General features: G+C 43.9%; 1 protein-coding gene across 1 annotated transcript in view; it reads right to left on the reverse strand.

Annotated features, from left to right (window-relative positions):
- The window catches only part of LOC126278187 (protein croquemort-like), a 717,452-nt gene extending 706,679 nt beyond the window's left edge, over positions 1-10,773 (reverse strand). The window contains exon 1 of the mRNA XM_049978100.1: positions 10,650-10,773. The gene's annotated coding sequence lies outside the window, so the exon portion shown is untranslated. The remainder of the gene's footprint in view (positions 1-10,649) is intronic.
- Between the last annotated feature and the right edge of the window lie 11,373 nt (positions 10,774-22,146).

Here is a 22,146-nt window from a genome sequence, read left to right on the forward strand (position 1 = left end):
GGTCGAAACAGGTGCATCGCGAAATAGTTCTGTAGCAAAAGGTCGCCCAGCGACTTGAGGGCCTCAGTGCCAGATGCATTGATCTTAATACACGGTATATACCCTTTTCAGTGATATAAAATACCTATGTATTATTGCCTTATTACTGGTTTATTCATTCATTTGAACAAAACACTGTGTTGGCCTGACCATTTTCCAGGAATCTGCACAGTTGAAGAATGAAGATTCACTTATTGTTTGGGAGATGGGAATCCCACAGCTTTCAAAGCAGTTGAGGAAGAGAAGCCATATGGGGGAAATGTATCACTAAATTGGAGTGCACAGGTCGTGTACAAAAATGACGACTGAAAACTGCCTACAAAGGAAAAAAATTGGAAGATGGCAGAGGATTAGATGGCAGGAATAGTCTCACAGAATCTTTCTTTCTTCTTTTGCTGGTGCCTTGTCCCACAGTTTCGCAGGGTCGGCACGGTTAGGAACGGAATTGGCAAGGTTAGTTATAAGGGGTGACCGGATGCCCTTCCTGCGCCACCCTGTACCCCCCGGGACAAAATTAGTATACCCCAGCTGTCTGCTTCTAGCGTAATCCATGGAATAGTGCGAACATGTTCAGATGTCTGCGAGTCGTGTAACTGAGGCGGAACGTGGGAACAAACCCGGTATTCACATAGCGGCATGTGGAAAACCGCCTAAAAACCACATCCAAGATGGCCAACACACCGGCTGACGTCGGATTGGATCCGGGGCCGGCGCGCCTACCCGAGTCCAGGAAGCAGCGCGTTAGCGCACTCGGCTAACCTGGCGGTTAGTCTCACAGAATCCCTGGGATGGCCATCAACCAAACTTCAGTAGCGTAGAAGATACGAGAAAAGCTACATGCACAATTTTGTTTCACCTATTTCCAACAGACGATAAACCCAATCATGGCATATGCCTTCCAGGACGTGATTCATGGTCAAATCTAACAGACCGCAGCAAAATGGTGAGAAATTTATTTACAAACCAAGTGTACCTTTTAAAGTAGAGGACGTCTTGAAAGAAACCTTCAGAAATCTGTCGGATGTAAGACTATTGAAAAAATCCGATATTGCATTGTTTGTCTCATTCCGCATTACGATGCAAGATTCCTTCGGACATGCATGCTGACGCTGCAGCGACTACAGCCGTTATGAAATACGTGAAACGTATTCGTGGTTGGGAACATGGACAACCATCAGCTGTATAATGAAATGACGACAATGAAAAGCTGTAGCGGACCGGGACTCGAACCCGGATTTCCCGCTTATCGCCTTACCATTTGGCTACCTGAGCACGTCTCGAGATCAGACCCAAACTCCCTTACGTCGTCAACCTCCATTCGTACATATCTTATGTATATTCCCACACAGGGGATACATTTCACTTGAAAATATCTTGCCCAGTATCGGCGAACACATTTCGTGTGTTTCATAATGGCTGTAGTTGCCGCAGTGCCTGTCGTTCGGTGACATGCATGCACGTCCGAACGAACCTTGCACCGTAATTTACAATCACACAAGCACTGCAATATCGTATATATCCGCCGACACCGGGCAAGTGACTTTCAAGTAAAATTTCTCGCCTGTACGGGAATGTACATAACCGATGTTCGAGTGCTGGTTGTAGACACATGACTGGCAGCACACTGAAGTCTGGGTGTCGCTGTTAGTCATGCTCAGGTAGCCAAGTGGTAAGGTGACAGTAGTGGCGTAAAGGCGGTAAGAAGCCAATTTTTATATCGAATTGACATCAAAATAATTTATTGTCAATTAATTACCCCAAGCCCCACCCCGGGATGATGTCACCGGTTTTCTGCAGCCGGTACGTGGGTCTGTGCCCCCTCCCCTCCACTCCCCTGGCGCTCACCTTTCCCCACCTGCCTTATGGATAGGAATTTCGAATTTTAGTGGAATTTTAAAAACGGCGGGAATTTGTTTCTCCCGAGGCTTTCCAGATGCCCCACCTCACTCCCCACACTGGTATTGATGGGAAACTCAAAATGATGTGTGCACTGTCTGTGACTCGACACCTGGTCCTTCTGGTGGAAAGCCCAAGTGCACCCTCCTGCACAGGAAAACTATCCAGCAGCAGGAGAGGAAGTTTAGGTTGGCATACTTTATTTATGTTGCGTGAGAAACGTAAGTCAGATCCTGCTTTATGACCCAATTACACATCTCTGTGTGTAATGCTACATAAGGAGTGCCTAAAATCGCAAAACAGATCAAAAATTGAAGATTTCATGCAATTAATGTTAGTAAGAATTCACACTACAACTCAAAGTTAGTGGCAGACATACTCAAACTCTACATACGATGGCCCTTTCACCTGCAAAGTGCGGGAAAAAGGCTGGAGTGAAAGGTACTATCATTACTTTTGGTGGGAAATACTGTATGTTCAACTGATGAGATGTTGGACAGAGAGGAGTTTAATAAGTGTGTTACCTGTAAGCATAGAGCTGAGGACTGTGTTCATCGCCGGCCTATGTGGCCGAGCGGTTCTAGGCACTTCAGTCTGGAACCGCGCGACTGCTACGATCGCAGGTTCGAGTCCTGCCTCGGGCATGGATGTGTGTGATGTCCTTAGGTTAGTTAGGTTTAAGTAGTTGTAAGTTCTAGGGGACTGATAACGTATGATGTTAAGTCCCATAGTGCTCAGAGCCATTTGAACCATTTGAACTGTGTTCATTGCTGTTTGATGCCCGAGTTCACTGCCGGCCGCGGTGGTCGTGCGGTTCTAGGCGCTCCAGTCCGGAGCCGCGCTGCTGCTACGGTCGCAGGTTCGAATCCTGCCTCGGGTATAGATGTGTGTGATGTCGTTAGTTAGGTTTAATTAGTTCTAAGTTCTAGGGGACTGCTGACCACAGCAGTTGAGTCCCATAGAACTCAGAGCCATTTGAACCATTTTGAACCCGAGTTCACTACAGACGCCTCCCCATGCACTGTTAGACAAACACTCTGCAGCCCAGGTGCTCAAAATTCGAATAAACGTACCTTTCTTTATTTCTCGACAACTTCGTCCTACTGCCATAGAGTGGTTCCCTTGGCATAGCTGCTGTGTAAATTGTACGTAGTAAGAAGGGATAGTGCAGCAAGCAGGCACTGACGTGTTAGGTAGGCCAATACACACAACCGCAACTGAAGGAAAATGCTTTACTGTTCTAATTACACATCAAAATTGTCATGGAAAAAGCCTTCAAAAGGTCATAATGTAACACATGTACTGGCAATTGAGAAAAATCACCATACCAACACAACTATTGCAGAAACCGACCCCAAAAGATCACACCAGGATACAGTGTAGGTAGATGCATATGTACTCTCCTCGATTTGCGGTCACAAAGCAACCAGCTTGGAGCCAGTCTTACCTCCCTATACCACCCCCATCCCTCCTTCTCCTCACCGTAGGTAGGTATACAGGCCTGTTCTATTCTGTTGGTGATGGTTCACGAAGAGATTGATCTGGTGGCAGTGATATGGTGTCTCCTGCCAGCGGAAATCAGTCACAGATGCACAAAATCTCAAGGAGAGGGCACTTCTTGCAAGCTCTTAAACGTATTTCTCAGAAAGGCAGCCTCCCCCTGGAACAACAACGAAATTCTGGAGAGCCCCTACAGATTGGTTTTTCTAATGTGAGCTGGTTGGGAAACGGGCAGCGCCAACCACTTCTACGTACTGCCGTGCAACCGGCTCCGGCATTCAGAGCCTTTGACCAGCACGAGGTGGCCCGGACGGTCTGTGGGCCACAACACAGAGCGATACAAACGATGGCTATCCCAGCCGCATGTTGTCTGTCTAACAGAGCAGCTGCGCCCCGCGCCCCCTGCAGCGACCACTTGATACCACTGGCCGCCAGCCTTCTGCGAGGAAAAACATTTCACTGTAACACTTGTATTTAACATCAATGCACTTCTTATAAGCGAGCATCACTTAAAAACACACACACAATTGCAGCTGCAATAAAAAACGGTCTTTTTTCATGAAAATGGGGCAGTCCATTTTCTTTTAGATTTACGCGCACAATCAGTCTAGTTTGGAAGCACTCGTTGCGTTCAAATTACAAATTGTCATGCGTTACATTCTTTTCAGATGACTGAATTATCAGTGCAGAATGGCATCTTCACACTCATCCTTTTACGTTCGACTGCAGGATACGGTTAACATCTCTCTCCCCGCCTCCCGTTTTTTTTAAATTATTTATTTATTTATTTATTTTTTACATCCAGCAACGTGAAAATAAATTTCAGCATTGCCGCCAACAACAGATGACCAAACTGCAAAGTTCGGAGCACTATAGCAGTACATCTGGCAGATATGTTCACTTATTTCACATCTCCTACACTTATCCACACTGCGTAAAATCAAACAAAAATTTCCACATTTTGCTGCGAAACCTAGCGGTCACTGCAGAATGTCCTTGTTATCTTTGAAACTTTAGTCGGATTAAAGAAGAAGCGAGAATGTCAATTCCGAAGAAAAAATCTATGTTTAGCGGTTTCCTTCATTTTCATGGAAAAAATTACATCGTTTAAGAGAGTCCCTTGCGTTCAAATCAGTGTCCGTAAATGAATTGTCCTACACGTGTGTATTACGAACATTTCAGACTCATGAAATAACGCTACAGAATACAACCCTTCACCCACTTGTTCACTTGTTGGAAAAAACAAAATCATTCTACATTTTGCAACAAGAAGCTACAATTCGAGAGACTGTTGTTGATTTGGTACACTATGGTCGATCCCATTTTACTGGTGCAATGATAAATCATGCTGGCGTTTACGAAACGTAAAAACAAATTCTCAAAGCATGCTTTGTAACAGAACCTACGTACTGACATCTCACATTTTCGCTCCATAACTCGCCCTTACCAATCTGTATGTAAAATTACTGCCATCCAGCAGATCATCGTTCGCTGAACGAGCAGATTCTTGTGTTTTAGTTTCGTATGCAAGTTGGACATCTCAGAATAGGCTCTTCCACGCACTCTAATCACATGTCGGGAAAAATACTATCATTTATAGGTTCCACAACGCGTTATAATTAAATTGGTGGATACTTTATAATTGGAGGTTATGAAGTGTGAAATAACACAGGACTTGCAGTAATACATATTTTTAAACAGACAATCGTTACCTTAATAATAAAAACAGGCATGATTCCATGAAAATAGATATCGTCGATTTCTATTAGTTTTATGAGCAAAATCGGCGAAGTTTGAGAGCATTCTGCATGTTCAAATTACAAATTTGTTGTTACGGATAAGTGAACAAATGACGTGAAATGCTGTATTCTGTAATGTTATTACACTAGTCTGAAATGGTTTTAATATGCATGTGTACGACAATTTATTTCCAGACACTAATTTGCATGCGAGGGGTGCTCTCAAAGCATCTACTTTTTTCCATCAAACTGAATGAAATCACTAAAGATAGAATTCTTTTTCATAGTTGAAATTCCCGTTTTTTTCACTCCAACGAAACTTACGAAATAACAAGGACATTTTGCAGTAATCGCTAGTTTTCGCAGCAAAACAGTGGACGTTTTTCTTCCATTTTACCCATTGTGGACATGTATAGGAGATGTAAGATAAGTAAATACATCTGTCAGATGTATCGCTATTGTATTCCGACCTATACAGTTTGGACATCTATAACTGGCGGTAGTACTGTAGTTTTTTTCTTTTTTTTCACGTCGTCGGATGTGGTAAAGTAACGGGAGGCAGGGAGAAAGATGTCAACTGTATACTGCAGTCGAACGTCAAAGAATGCTTCGGTGCCGTTCTATATTGGTAATTCAGTCATCTAAAAAGAATGTAATGCTCTCATGCATGACAATCTATAATTTGAATACAAAGCACGCTCTCAAAATACACCGATTTTGTTCACTAATCTAAAAGAAAATTGGCTGCTCCTGTTTACGTGCCAGCCTTTCTGGCCGAGCAGTTCTAGGCGCTACAGTCTGGAACCGCGCGACCGCTACGGTCACAGATTCGAATCCTGCCTCGGGCATGGATGTGTGATGTCGTTAGGTTAGTTAGGTTCAAGTAGTTGTCAGTTCTAGGGGACTGATGAACTCAGATGTTAAGTCCCATAGTGCTCAGAGCCATTTGGACCTATTTACGTGGAAAAAGGACTGGTTTTTCTTGTTGTCGTTGTTGTGTTGCAATGCAATAGACGCTCGCTTATAGGAGGTGCGTTGATGTTAAATGCACAGCTACACTGGAATGTGTTCCCTCGCAGAATGGCGCCAGGGGACAGAATTGGTCGCGGCAGAGGGGGTGCAGCGCAGGTGCACTTTTAGACAAGCAACGTGTGGTTGGTGTAGCTGTGTCATTTACTAGTATATCGCTCACCGACTGTCTGGACCGCCTCATGCTGTGCTGCAGTGGCTGGTCGAAGGCTCTGCATGCCGGGGTGGGTTGCACAGCAGCAGAAAGAAGCGGTAGCAGCTACCCGTTTCCCAACCAGCGGACATTATAAAAAGGAAACTGGAGAGGTATCCAAAATATTGTTGTTCTTCCAGGGAACAAGTCTTGGAGAGAATATGTTTAACAACCTGTGGAAAGCATCCTGTTCTTGAGTCTTTTGGCCGTGTGTGACAGATTTCCGCAGGCAGGAGGCAGGGTATCAGTGCCACCAGATGGATCTCTTTGTGGACCATCAGCAACAGAATAGAACATGGGGAGGTAACTCTGGCTCTAAGCTAGTTATTTTGGGACGGCACATCGAACATCTGCCTGTCCTCTCTCCTGGTGTGATCTTTTGGTGTCAGTTTTTGTGGTAGTTGTGTTATATCACATTTTTCTCAATTTCCAATACAGGTGTTGCATTATGACACTTTGTTTACGAGTGCGGGATTTTTTTCATGTGCAATTAGAATAGTGAAGCATTTTTCTTCAGTTGTGGTAGCACTTCAGTCATGGTTAGCTGCCCTATCCCTTCTTACTATGTACAGGTTATATAGCAACTACACGAAGGGAATCTCTCAGGGGCAGTGGAATACTACGAAGTTGTCGAGAAATAAAGAGAGCACCGTTTACTTGAATTTCGAGCATCCTGGCTGCAGTTTGTTTGTCTAGCAATAGCAGGAGACATCTGCAGCGAACTCCTGCGCCAAACAGTGATAAAGTTCTCAGCTGTTCGCTGAAAGATAATACACTTATTAAATTCAACTCTGTCCGATGGCAACATCTCATCACTCGAACACATTTGCCACCACAAATAAAGTTAGTACCTTCCATTCCAGCCGTTTTCGTGCACTTTGTTGGTGAAGAGTTGTGGTAGAGTTTTAGTATGTCTGCCACTAATGTTGAGTGAGTGATCGTGTGATTTTTTTTTTCTAGCAGGGTAACACCAGTTATATAACACCGTCAATTTTTGACCGGTATTGCGATTTTAGGCAGTCCTTGTGTAGCGCTATGCATAGAGATTTGTAATTAGGTCCTATCTTTATGATTAATTACTAAGCAGGACCGGTATTCACTTAAGTTTTCCACCCCAGATAAATAAAGTACGCCAACCTAACCTTTCTCTCCTGCAGTTAGACAGTTTCCCTGTGTCAGGGGCTGTACTTGGGCTTTCCACCAAGATGGGGCAGGGTTTGAGGCTCAGGATGGGTACAGCCATTTTGAATGTCCCATCAATTTCTGGATGGGGGTGGGGGTTGGGATGTCAGAAAAGCATTTGGGGAAAGAAATTCCCGCCATTATTGAAATAGCTACAATTTTATGAATTTACCGGCACACAGTTTTAATCTGCCAGGAAGTTTCATATCAGCGCACACTCCGCTGCAGAGTGAAAATCTCATTCTGGTAATCCCAATGTTGTTATCTGGAGGTAGGTGTGTGAGGGTAATTAAATGAACACTTGATTAATCTGGTATCAAAGTGATATCAAAACTGGCGTGGTACCGCCACTACCTCACTACTGGCTACCGGCTCACAATGACCAGGAAACCAGGGTTCGAGTTCCGGTCGGGCGCAGATTCCCATTGTCGTCCTTCCATTAGTGCAGCTGATGGTTGTTCATATTCGCAACTGCAAGTACATTTCATGTATTTAAGAAATATCTCTATGGCGCACTCAGAATCCTAACGAGTCCATCAACAGTATAATCTGGCCAGAATACCAAAGACAGTGTTTGTACTAGTTAGTACAATGCATTTTGGTATCTTTGATGCAGTGACAACGTTGTATGAAGGAAATATTGTAAGGTGTGAAGTCTTGAAAAGACTGCTACAAGCTATTGGTTGTTTGACAGTCACAGAAATGTTACATTTCGGTAACGAAACCGTTACAGCATCAGAGAGAGCTATTAGAGGACCTTGGAAGCAAGGCAAGACAATGCAGACAAGCAGGTGCAAGATGAGATGGATCTGGAATTCATTGACGACTTTAATGACTGTTTCCCATAAGCCATATCCTTAAGACTTTGTTGAAACTTGCAGGATGCGCTACTCTCAGTAGCGTACACATTTTATACAGGGGTTTTCCTATTTTATAAATCTCTAAGACATTTGAGCCTTACTACACAGAAAAAGTAGACAGTTTCTTGTTTTGAAGTCCACTTTATACAAAAATAATTATTATATTAAAACTAATCAATATTTGTAGAAATCCTTCTGTTATAGTGGTCAGAAATGTGCAACCTACAAGACATATTTTTTACAAATTTTTATTCCAATAGTTTCTTTAAAAAAAGTACTTTTCATATGAATTAATTTTACATTATTTCAGAGAAGAACTTACCAGCCTGCCCGGACCCCACTAAGAAAAAGTTTAGGAGTATTCGGGATGAAGACGATGCAGAGCACACTCTAATAGTCTACATTTAGGTTGCTGGTGCTTTCGCGGAATTTTTTCGTGCGATTATTGAAGTGAGTACTTCAGCAAGGATATGGTCGACTTTCATCGCCATATCCGAGATTGTGCTGTATCGACTAATAACTTGACATCGACCTCGCCTTTAAGTCTACCCTTTCTTCTCTCTTCTGCTAAACACAGTAACTACGTTGAAAGTGGTCAACGTAGAACTATCGCTCATTTCCCATTTTTATTCACCTTTGGGTGCCTCCATATAGCCCGTGAAAACTTATGGAACTATACCTACGTTGAAAGGACCAATCTTTGCGTACATTGTCTCTATCAGTTGGCGTCATTTTATTCGGCTTTCCACTTTCGCTGGCTGTTGTTATATGCATTGATTGACAGTCAAAACCAACTTTTATCCGCAGCGAGATACAGGATTTGTGAATGACTGCTTCGCTGACTCAATCCCAGCACATCTGATAGGAATACGCTGCACAACTTGGTCTTAGACTCTTTTCAGAAACTGCACAGTGAAATTAATGAACCATTTCAGTTGAAGCGGGAAGCGTACGTACCTGGAAGCACTCACCTAGTTTCTCACACAAGATCACTTTACACATAATATAATTAAATTAACATCTGAGTACAAAAAGTAGATTACTTTTGATAAACATTGCCAAGACAAAATCTGATTGTCTGTTAAATCTATCGCTTGATATGCACGAGTGTAATATTCCACTCAATTTTTATGTTGGTAAAGTTTGTTTCTCAAGATTTGAACATTTCTGCTACCTCAACTCGGTAAATTGTTGCCTTATAAACATGATTTGCACGCGCACAGCACCGTCACCCTCTAAGCGTCTCCGTTTCGTATTACGAATCACTAAATTGTCCAGCCAAAGCCAATAGTATAGGAAATATTACGTGATTTTAGAGTGATGTCTCCTTTATGAGCCGGCCGCGGTGGTCTCGCGGTTCTAGGCGCGCAGTCCGGAACCTTGCGACTGCTACGGTCGCAGGTTCGAATCCTGCCTCGGGCATGGATGTGTGTGATGTCCTTAGGTTAGTTAGGTTTAAGTAGTTCTAAGTTCTAGGGGACTAATGACCACAGCAGTTGAGTCCCATAGTGCTCAGAGCCATTTGAACCATTTTCCTTTATGACGTATAGCTCGTTTGGCGCTCTTATAACGGCGCCAGGAGCCCCTGGCTGAAAAGAACCTTCTTCAACCGAGGTTGGGCAGTGTGATCATTGGGCCGAAATACGAAGTCGTGTTCACAGTATTTTTGTGTGGCAGATTCTGTTGGCAATACTGGCGTCAGTCAACTTGGGGATTCCACTTTCTAATATCAGTTTCGTTCTAAATGTGAACTTAACATTAGTAATACGCAAAGTTTTTCATTTAATTTATTAACTGACAACACAATGAAATAACCTCTGAAGATGTAAAGAGGGAAGACCACGAGCTATAAAGTTTAAAAGATAAGTGTATTCGCGACAGTTGAGGATTTGGCGATCGGTGTGTTTGCTTTAGTTGGAGCTAAAAATACTAGCCAATAATCGTTAGAAAGAGCCCAGTGGGATACGACAGAATTTTATCAAGTTCACAGACCATCACTTATTTACGTCTCTAGATGAAAATCACTGGTTACAACTGATTCACATAGTCGCAAAGTGTTAAAAGAACAAAGTGAAAGTCATTTTATATCTAGAAGCGTGGAACCAGTACGGTTAATGCCATTCTTCAGCTACAGAGGTGACGCTGGAATACTGAACCGAGATAACTGAGGCCACTTAATAAAGACTATTGTCTGTTTCATGCCTACCTTACCCAGTAAACAGCAAGGGCATCGCACCCGCGCCACTTCTTCGAAGAGCCACAGCTCCACGAATTGCGAGATACGCTCCGCTCCTCCAAGTATGCGATCGGTGCTCCACACACTGTTTGTATCCATAGAACACCCGACGACAATTTGCACCGACGCACAGAAGTGATTCCGACGGGAGCTTCGAATGTGTACTGCTTTTGCGATTCGGCACGCGAGGGTAAGAAACGGATAATCGTTGTACACTGTTGGAATACTGCGTGCAGGACACGCACTGACGGAGCCACGATAAACAGTGTGACTTCTGGCAGCTTGTTTGCCCTTGACAAGAGAACAATGGGCCTGGTGTAACCGGAAAATCAAACGGACATGAAGAGGTTGCTCCCATGACTGCCACATTGCCCTCGCCAACAAGCAACCCAGTTCCCAATATTTAATCCTACAGTGGCGACGCTTCTGTTATCAAACACTTTCGCTATTGCCAACACCAAAATATTTAAAGACGAACCGAGGGAAAGGATACAAGTCCGTCGCTGTTTTCGGTCAAAAATGCGCATCGTTGTCGGCGTACGCCACTCAGTGACCTGTGTCTAAACTGCATAACGAACTCTGAGAGCACCGTATTTTGTATCTTGCTTAACTGCAACGACCAAGGATTATCGTTGGAACTGGAAACCAAATATTTTCCTTTTTTGCGGCCAGATGAGCTTATCGACTCCATTGTTTCAGATATCTGGAGCGGAAATAAATGAACTGAACTAACTGAAAACAACTACAACAAACAGTGAGCATTGTGTAGTGTCATGTTTGCTCTGGACATTCACAGAATGGTCAGAAACCTGATACTGCCTAACTTCACTCGTGTTTCACTGACTCATTCTGTTGTCGTCTGCCGGCCAGAGTGGCGGTGAGGTTCTAGGCGCTACAGTCTGGAACCGAGCGACCGCTACGGTCGCAGGTTCGAATCCTGCCTCGGGCATGGATGTGTGTGATGTCTTTAGGTTAGTTAGGTTTAATTAGTTCTAAGTTCTAGGGGACTGATGACCTCAGAAGTTAAGTCGCATAGTGCTCATAGCCATTTGAGCCATTTTTTGTCGTCGTGCTAAACAACGCCATGAGATGCAGTAGAAATCGATCGACTAGTTAATATATTTTCCAAAACCTTAAATACAGATAATTCGTAAAATTTAAGGTCCTCAATAATACAGATACTTCTTGAACAATGCTGACATCGCATGCATATACATGTCTGCCCGATAGTAAAAATTACGAATGAATTAAGCACGCACTCAATTAGTACAAGTTGATATTAAAATCATCGCTTAACAGAAATTAGGCTAGCACTCAATGTTACAGAGACAAAAACCTACAAATGAGCCACTGTATGTCTTTGAACAGAACATCGAATATCGAGATTTCAGGCTCATTATTTACCCTGATAGGTACTATATGAAGTTTCTACAATAGATATTCATGTACAAGGTAACAGGTACGGATTTCGAGAACAATGTTTCATATTCTTCTGAATGTTTGGTCACACCTATGTCAGCAGCTATTGGCCTAATTTTGTCTGTGCGATTTCTGCAGCATGGGTATGTAGGTGCAGAAGGATATTCCCACTTTTTTTACCCTCAAAGGTGACTGTTTTTGTTTACTAATCAGGTTCTTTCCGACTGTATGGCGTCTTCTTTTTGAATTTCTACATTTCAAACTTTTCCAACGTTTATTTTGTACTGTCTCCTCAACTAACTAATGCAGTGAGCGCTCAGCTACGATCTACTCTCTTCTGCTAGAAGGAAGTCAGTACCAAGACTAAGTTATCTGTGCACCGTTCAATCTTTCGACCAACTTTGTTGTATGGGTGGATTCAGGTCACCTTATCAATAAGGTTGAGGTTACGTATATGAAAGTAGCTAGGATGATTGCAGGTACTAGTAGATGGGAACAATGGCAGGAGGGTGTCCACAATGAGGAAATCAAAGAAAAACTGGGAATGAACTCTATAGATGTAGCAGTCAGGGGCCGGCCGCGGTGGTCTAGCGGTTCTAGGCGCTCAGTCCGGAACCGTGCGACTGCTTCGGTCGCAGGTTCGAATCCTGCCTCGGGCATGGATGTGTGTGTTGTCCTTACTTTAGTTAGGTTTAAGTAGTTCTAAGTGCTAGGGGACTGATGACCACAGCTGTTAAGTCCCATAGTGCTCAGAACCACTTGAGCCACTTTGCAGTCAGGGCGAACAGGCTTAGATGGTGGCGTCATGTTACACGCATGGGAGAAGCAAAGTTACCCAAGAGACTCATGGGTTCAGCAGTAGAGGGTAGGAGGAGTCGGGGTAGACCAAGGAGAAGATACCTGGATTCGGTTCAGAATGATTTTGAAGAAATAGGCTTAACATCAGAAGAGGCACCAATGTTAGCACTGAATAGGAGATCATGGAGGAATTTTATAAGGGGGACTATGCTCCAGACTGAACGCTGAAAGGCATAATCAGTCTTAAATGATGATGATGACGATGTCTCCTCAGCCAAAGCTGTGACCATTCGTATCGCTCTTCCTTGCATACGTCCGAGGTCCCGCGTTAGTCTTAACATGCACACACTTAAGCCTGAATTCGAGTGTGGTCTTTACAAATGTTTTGAAACGTATCTCTTGCAGAAAAACTGCTGCAGTCTGCGAGTATTCTGCCAATGAATCGTAGCCTGACATTTCCTTTACCCACACCAGAAACCATGCCATCGTTTCTCTTCCTATCTATATAAGTTGTTGTTACTTGCAAGTATTTGAACGACACAACTGTCTCCTGTTGTAATTAACTAATCAGGTACTTATATCAATCATATACTTTTTACGTGAAAAGTGGGGAAAGAAGGCAACCGAAGGCATGTGTGTTGTTACACATGGATGCTGAAAATTAGGTTGACTGAAAAATAATAGAAGATATTCGCCGCAGAATCGGTAAAAGAAAGGACAGAGCGGTAAGTATGCGGAATAACTTCCATAGTAATACAGAGAGCCGTAGAGAGTAAAAAAAAAGGTAAGGGAACGCAGATTGAAATACAATCAACAAATTATGGAGGGCGTTGGGTGTAAGTGTTTCTCGGGGACGAAAACGTTGGCACAGAAGAAGAATTCGTGGCTGATCTCATCAAAGCAGTCAGAAGGATGGCAAAAAAAGCTGAAATTGGCAAATGTGTGCGTGGCAGGCAATAGGGTGTATCTGGTTTGCAATGGGTATGGAAAAAAAGACAGTACACCAGGAGGTGTTCTCAGGCCTCTTACCGAGAACGCGTTAGTGTAAATGAGAACTACGTTTAACGATGGATACACTCTGAAGATAACAGTAATGCCTAGCTTTTGTATAATTTGCTACAATACAGATTGCTCAGCATACTTGAAGAAATACAACTGACACGGGAAATGTTTATACAAGACAAGGGCCAACTTGAAAACTGCAATAACACAACGCAGCATATCGTTCTCAATGGAGAGAAGTCTTCCGAAGTAAGAGTGATTTCTGGTGTGCCGCAGGGGAGTGTCGTAGTACCGATATATATATGACCTTGTGGATAACATCGGAAGCTCACTTAGGTTTTTTGCAGATGATGCTGTAGTATATCGAGAGGTTGTAACAATGGAAAATTGTACTGAAATGCAGGAGGATCTGCTACGAATTGACGCATGGTGCAGGGAATGGCAATTGAATCTCAATGTAGACAAGTGTAATTGCTGCGAATACACAGAAAGAAAGATCCTTTATCATTTAGCTACAATACAGCAGGTCAGCAACTGCTGGCAGCAGTTAATTCCATAAATTATCTGGGAGTAGGCATTAGGAGTGATTTAAAATGGAATGACCATATAAAATTAATCGTCGGTAAAGCAAATGCCAGACTGAGATTCATTGGAAGAAATGCAGTCCGAAAACAAAGGAAGTAGTTTACATTACACTTGTTCGCCCACTGCTTGAATACTGCTCATCGGTGTGGGATCCGTACCAGATAGGGTTGATAGAAGACAGAGTGAAGATCCAACGGAGAGCTGTGCTCTTCGTTACAGGATCATTTAGTAATCGCGAAAGCGTTACGAAGATGACAAACTCCAGTGGAAGACTCTGAAAGAGACACGCTCAGTAGCTCGGTACGGGCTTTTGTTGAAGTTTCGAGAACATACCTTCACCAAGGAGTCAAGCAGTATATTACACCCTCCTACGTATATCTCGCGAAGAAGCCATGAGGATAAAATCAGAGAGATTAGAGCCCACACAGAGGCATACCGACAACTTTTCTTTCCACGAACAATACGAGACTGTAATAGAAGGGAAAAAGATGGAGGTACTCAAGGTACCCTCCGCCACACACCGTCAGGTGGCTTGCGGAGTATGGATGTAGATGTAGATGTAGATGTAGTTAACAAACAGAACTGCCCATCAGAGAAACTGCCGGAAACTGTGGTTTCGAACAACCAAGCGGTAGCAGTCGCATTCATGTCCTCCGCAACCGCATCTCCCGAGTACTTCGCTGTGTCTTTACGTCTGAGTGAGGCAGAGGATCAGATGTGTTTAGTGAGCATTTATATGCAGCGCCAAATAGTGCTCACGATAAAACAGGGCAATTTGTGCAAAAAGAAAACAGCGTGGAACTCTTTGTTAAAGGATAAAGTTTGTAAATGTTTTGGAAGAACCTCCAGCAAACTCTGCAATATAAGTCGTGTTGACAAAATGGCGTAGAAAGAGGGCTCCACATCGAATAAAAGCCGCAAGTATTCGAAAGGTTTCCAAACCCCTGAAAACGCTGCTCTACTGAAGGAAAGCCTGAACAATGTCCTACAAAATCGCAACACCGTTTACCTGTGTAAGTGGGAATTAAGAGATCGTTGAGCCTAAATATTGCCAAAAAGGACGCGCAGCTGCATCCTTGCAAATTTAGCATTGCGCATGCGTTACAGCGCGCAGTCGAACTTTGGCGCGTTGAAGTTCTGCCGGTGGTTTCTGAAGTGGAATCATGACTTCCGGAACCTCAGTTTTTCATTTCTTCAGATGAGGCCTGGTTCAGATTGTCAGGGTATGTGAACTCACAGAATTTGTGCCGTTATGCATCAGAAAATCCCCAACAGTAGTTTGAAGAGCTGTTGCGTAACGTCAAGACATGTTTCGTGCCTTATGTCTGGTGTCTGCATACTAAAACGATTTTTTTACCAAATTATTAGTGCAAATGGATATAGCCAGATACTGTTTAATCCACGAATTGGTCAAGTCATGTAATATTAAAGACTGTGCTGATATTTTCAGTAAGACGGAGTAACAGCATACGGTGCCTCTCGCGAGGGCCACGAGGTGTCGGGTGAGAACAGGACAATCAACAGGGGCAGAGCAGTCGCCTGATCTCTGCCCCGGTGATTTCTACGCTACTGGTCATTAAAGTTGCTACACGATGAAGATAACGTGCTACAGACGCGAAATTTAACCCAGAGGAAGAAAATGCTGTGATATGCAAATGATTGATTACCTTTTCAGAGCAATCACACAATGTTGGTGCCGGTGGCGATACCTACAACGTGCTGACATGAGGAAAGTTTCCAACCGACCTCTCATACACAAACATCAGTTGACCGTGTTGCCTGGTGAAACGTTGTTGTGATGCCTCGTGTAAGGAGGAGAAATGCGTACCATCACGTTTCTGACTTTGATAAAGGTCGTAATGTAGCTTATCACGATTGCAGAATATGAAATTGATGGGTTCAGGAGGGTAATACGAAACGTGCTGGATCTCAACGGCCTCGTATCACTAGCAGTCGAGATGACAGGCATCTTATCCGCATGGCTGTAACGGATCGTGCAGCTACGTCTCGATTCCTGAGTCAACAGATGGGGACGTTTGCAAAACAAATATCATCTGCACGAACAGTTCGACGACGTTTGCAGCAGCATGGACTATCAGCTCGGAGGCCACGGCTGCGGTTACCATTGACGCTGCATCACAGACAGGAGCTCCTGCGATGGTGTACTCAACGACGAACCTGGGCTCACGAATGGCAAAACGTCATTTTTCCGGATGAATCCAGGTTCTGTCTACAGCATAATGACGGTCGCATGCGTGTTTGGCGACATCGCGGTGAACGCACATTGGAAGCATGTATTTGTCATCGCCATACTGGCGTATCACCTGGCGTGATGGTATGGGGTGCCATTGGTTACACGTCTCGGTCACCTCTTACTCGAATTGATGGCACTTTGAACTGTGGACGTTACATTTCGGATGTGTTGCGACCCGTGGCTCTACCCTTCAATCGAACGCTGCGAAACCCTACATTTCAGCAGGATAATGCACGACCGCATGTCGCAGGTCCTGTACGGGCGTTTCTGGATACAGAAAATGCTCGACTGTTGCCCTGATCAGCACATTCTTCAGATCTCTCACCAATTGAAAACGTCAGGTCAATGGAGGCCGAGCAACTGGCTCGTCACTTTTGATGAACTGTGGTATCGTGTTGAAGCTGCATGGGCAGTTGTACCTGTACACGCCATCCAAGCTCTGTTTAACTCAATGGCCAGGCGTATGAAGGTCGTTATTACGGCCAGAACTGGTTGTTCTAGGTACTGATTTCTCAGGATCTATGCACCCAAATTGAGTGAAAATGTAATCATATGTCCGTTCTACATAATATATTTGTCCTATGAATACCCGTTTATCATCTGCATTTGTTCTTGGTGTAGCAATTTTAATGGCCATTAGTGTATGTATGGGGAAGATTGAAGGGTCAGGTGTACTCAAATGATGCACACTTGCTGGAAGAGCCACAGCAGAACACTGAAGACTCTGCAGCTGCTATCCCTCTGGGAAAGCTGCTAGCCGTGTCTCAGGCTGATGAAACGAGCACAGTCCTGCAGCGACGTTAACGGAGGCCATTTCCAGTGCACTGACGTTCTTTAACAAGGGTCAACCACACGTCACTCTTAATGTAAATATATTCCAGGCCAACTTTATTTTGGCCACCCTGTATGTGCACATACGAGTTGGCAGCTTTGTGCTCTCGAAGATATACGCAACACGAAATTCGTATAGAATTTCGATAACGTAAGATATTTTTGATTCGAGTTGCTCTTATGCAAGAAAAAGAAGGTTTTTATACTTTTTTATACTGAATTTGCACAATTAAGTACTTAGGGGACCCGTCATAAATTTGTATTTATAACTGTGAAAAAATAAATTCAAGTAATTAATTTCTTTTATTTGTTTACAAGTACGTGTCTGCAAGCCTGGTACACACTGAAATCCCCCCTCCCCCTCGCAAAGTACTGCGGCACGCCTGTAGGTGATGCAAAGCAACACAGTGCACCTCATAGGTAGAGTGCCGCGCGACCATTTGTTTCCTACGTTGGAACGAAAACAGCGCTACAACAATTCACACTTACTGCGCGGAGGTATACGATAAGACTCATCTGACACAGTGGTTGGCTGGCACACCCTTCCATTGTTGTCAAACAAGTCTGAGTGACGTACAACGAAATGGCAGAACATTTCTCTCTGAAGAACATGGAGTCACATCAGAAATCGAGGCCCTGCTGCTCGATAGTGGGAAAGGGGAAAATAAGTCACGGATCAGTTTCAACAAATCGCATATTCTGAACATGACAAACGTCACCGCCCGCTGTGTTCCCTGATGGCTCATGCCCGTTTAGCAAGCCGTCCGAATCGAGGCACCATCGGAAATGTTCAGCAATGGCATACGAAACCAGATCACTTTTTTGCCGCCTGACCACTATGGAAGGGTTGGTTTGCCTCGTGTGGTGACAAGAGATTATGCTCGTACGGGGCAAACCGTAATAGTAGCATAGGCCTACTACGTAAATCTGACCTCCTCGTGAGATTACATTTTATGTGAGACTATGAAGGGGAACTGTTACGGGAAGCTGACCACTGAGGAGGAGGAGAGAACGGCGTCGGAGGGAGAGGAGGGGGGGGGGGGCAGGTTGGCTCCACCCACGCCCCAGCATCACCTGCTTTAGTCCAAGCATCATGAAGAAGTGATTGCAAATATTACTACATGGAAACAATAAATACAAATATAGAGTAAGTTATATTTTAAACAGAGTTTCTCTCTCATGAAACCCGAACGAAGATGACGAAAAATCAAAAAACTGCACATAGTTACAAAAGCTATTTTTCTTGAGTAAGCAAAAAACTGAGGCTCCGATCGAAAAATGGTAAAGAAGAATGTTGTAGGGGATTGAAAAGACTGTTCCCTTACGTTTCGAGATATATCGACAAAACAGCTAAATATCCGGTTCTATATAACTCGTTAACATTTTCGTTCCCATACGTTTTATTTACTATAAGTATGGCCTGCGGTAAGTCAAAGTAGTAAGTGTTTAAAAAATTAAAAACTAATAATTATTTCTCGAGATATACTGATTTTTCAAAAATAAGGAACTCCCGATAATCTCAGCTGATGGCCTAAGACTTATTTTCTTCGAAAGCAGTTGTACTATCACGTTATTACAAAATGTTTATGATTTTATCAACGGTTAAGATTGGAAAAATTTACACTTTTGTTGGTGCCTTTTTTAACTATCTCAATTTTTATTTTATAACATTTAAAGAAAGAAGCTGGTGACATTTGTCCAGAATTAAGAAAGAGAAAGAGAGATTCCTACGACCTTCTAGCGACGAGACAGTGTTTTAGAAATATCTAGTGGACGCAGTTAACATTTTACAACAATGCGCTTTGTTGTTGTTGTGGTCTTCAGTCCTGAGACTGGTTTGATGCAGCTCTCCATGCTAATCTATCCTGTGCAAGCTCCTTCATCTCCCAGTACCTACTGAAATCTACATCCTTCTGAATATGCTCAGTGTATTCATCTCTCGGTCTCTCTCTACGATTTTTAGCCTCCACGCTGCCCTCCAGTATTAAATTGGTGATCCATTGATGCCTCAGAACATGTCCTACCAACCGATCCCTTCTTCTGGTCAAGATGTGCCACAAACGTCTCTTCTCCCCAATTCTATTCAACACCACCCCATTAGTTATGTGATCTACCCATTTAATCTTCAGCATTCTTCTGTAGCGCCACATTTCGAAACTTTTATTCTCTTCTTGTCCAAACTATTTATCGTCCACGTTTCACTTCCATACATGGCTACACTCCATACAAATACTTTCAGAAACGACTTCCTGACACTCAAATCTATACTCGATGTTAACAAATTTCTCTTCGTCAGAAACGCTTTTCTTGCCATTGCCCGTCTACATTTTATATCCTCACTACTTTGACCATCATCAGTTATTTTGGTCCCCAAATAGAAAAACTCCTTTACTACTTTTAGTGTCTCATTTCCTAATCTAATTTGCTCAGCACTTTATGGAGGTTTGAATACTCATATTCTCAAGAAAAAATACTAGTTGATTCTTCGTAGATTTTGGTATTAGTAATAAAGCAAGGCGTGCTAGCGCGGAATGTCTCAGCCGGGGCAGGCGGCGGATTAGGGACAGCTGGCGTACGATCTCTCTGAAAACTGATTTTATACAGAGCTGGCAAAGGTGATGGGACACCTCCTGATATCGTCTCGGAGCTCCTTTTGCGTGGCGCACTGCAGCAGCTGGACGTGGCGTTGACTCAACAAGTCGTTGGAGGTCCCTGCAGAAATACTCTGCCACGCTGCCTGCACAGCCGTCCTCAGCTGCAGAGGTGTTGCCGGTACAGGATTTCGTGCACGAACTGACCTCACGATTATCTCTCATAAATGGTTCAAATGGTTCTGAGCACTATGCGACTTAACTGCTGAGGTCATTATTCCCCTAGCACTTAGAACTACTAAAACGTAACTAACCTAAGGACATCACACACATCCATGACCGAGGCAGGATTCGAACCTGCGACCGTAGCGGTAGCGCGGTTCCAGACTCTAGCGCCTAGAACCGCTCGGCCACCCCGGGCGGCATCTCTCATAAATGTTCGATGGGATTCATATCGGGCTATCTGGGTCGCCACACCATTCGCTCATACTGTCCAAGATGTACTCCAAGTCAGTTGCGAACAATTGTGGCCCGGTGACCTGGCGCACTGTCATCCAATCCATAAAAATTCCATCTTTTTTGGAAATATGAAGTCCATGAATGACTTCAAATGGTCTCCAAGTATCCGAACATAACCACTTCCAGTCAACAATCATGTAAACACGTCCACACCATTTGGACCAGCACCAGCTGGCACAATACTTTGTTGAAATTTGGATCCATGGCGCCACAATCGAACCCCACCATCAGCTCTTACCAACTGAAATCGTCACTTATCTGACCAGACCCCGGTTTTCCAGTCGTACAGGGTCCATCCGGTGTGGTCACGAGCCCAGGAGAGCCGCTGCAGCCGATGTCGTGCTGTTAGCAAAGCCGCTCGCGTCGGTCGTCTGATGCCATGGCCCACTAACACCACATTTCGCAACACTGTCCTAACGAATACCTTCGTCGTACGGCCCACATTGACTTCTGCTGTTTTTTCACACAGTGCTCCTTGGTTCCTTTTCTCTTAGCGCTGACAACTCTACGTAAACGGCGCTGTTCTGGGTCGTTATGTTAAGCCCGTCGACCATTGCGTTCTCCATGGTAAGAGATGACGCCTGAAATTTGGTATTCTCGGCACACTCTTGACACTGTAAATGTCGGAATATTGAATTTCTCAACGATCTCCGAAATGGAATGTCCCATGTCTTCAACTACCATTCCGTGTTCAGAGTCCGTGAATTTCCTTCATGCGGCCAGAACAACGTCGGAAACCTTTTTACTTGACTCAGACGGGTCAAACTGACACTTCCGCCAATGCACTGCCCTTTCATACCTTGAGCACGGGAGGCTGCCACAATCTGTATATGTGAATTCGCTTGGTTCAAATGGCTCTGAGCACTATGGGACTTAACATCTATGGTCATCAGTCCCCTAGAACTTACTACTACTTAAACCTAACTAACCTAAGGACATCACACAACACCCAGTCATCACGAGGCAGAGAAAATCCCTGACCCCACCGGGAATCGAACCCGGGAACCTGGGCGCGGGAAGCGAGAACGCTATCGCACGACCACGAGCTGCGGACTGTGCATTCGCTATCCAATGACTTCTCACCTCAGTGTAAACGCTAGATGCACACGAGCGACTATGGAACCCAACCAGTATGCAGTAGGCAGAAGAAATCAGGCAGTGTTTGCTTATTTAGTTTATGAAAACATTAGGAAATGCAATTGGAGGTTTTGGGCTCGCCAACTGGATAGTTCACAGCAGCTGACACCGGCGTTTGAGACACTGTTTATGGATTTAAGAGTAAATGAAAGGAAATTCTTTATTTTTTAATGAATCTACAGTCTTTGATGAATTAACGCTAAGACAACGGCTGTAGCGTCAACTGTTCATCTTTTCCAGATATTACAGATTTAAACACTGCTGTTGTTTAACAACTGTATACTAGTTTTAACACAGGACTGTACAGCCAAGCGATTGCAATTAACTGGTAGGAAC

The sequence above is a fragment of the Schistocerca gregaria genome, chromosome 6 (genome assembly GCF_023897955.1).
Source record: "Schistocerca gregaria isolate iqSchGreg1 chromosome 6, iqSchGreg1.2, whole genome shotgun sequence".
NCBI classification, from domain to species: Eukaryota; Metazoa; Arthropoda; class Insecta; order Orthoptera; family Acrididae; genus Schistocerca; species Schistocerca gregaria.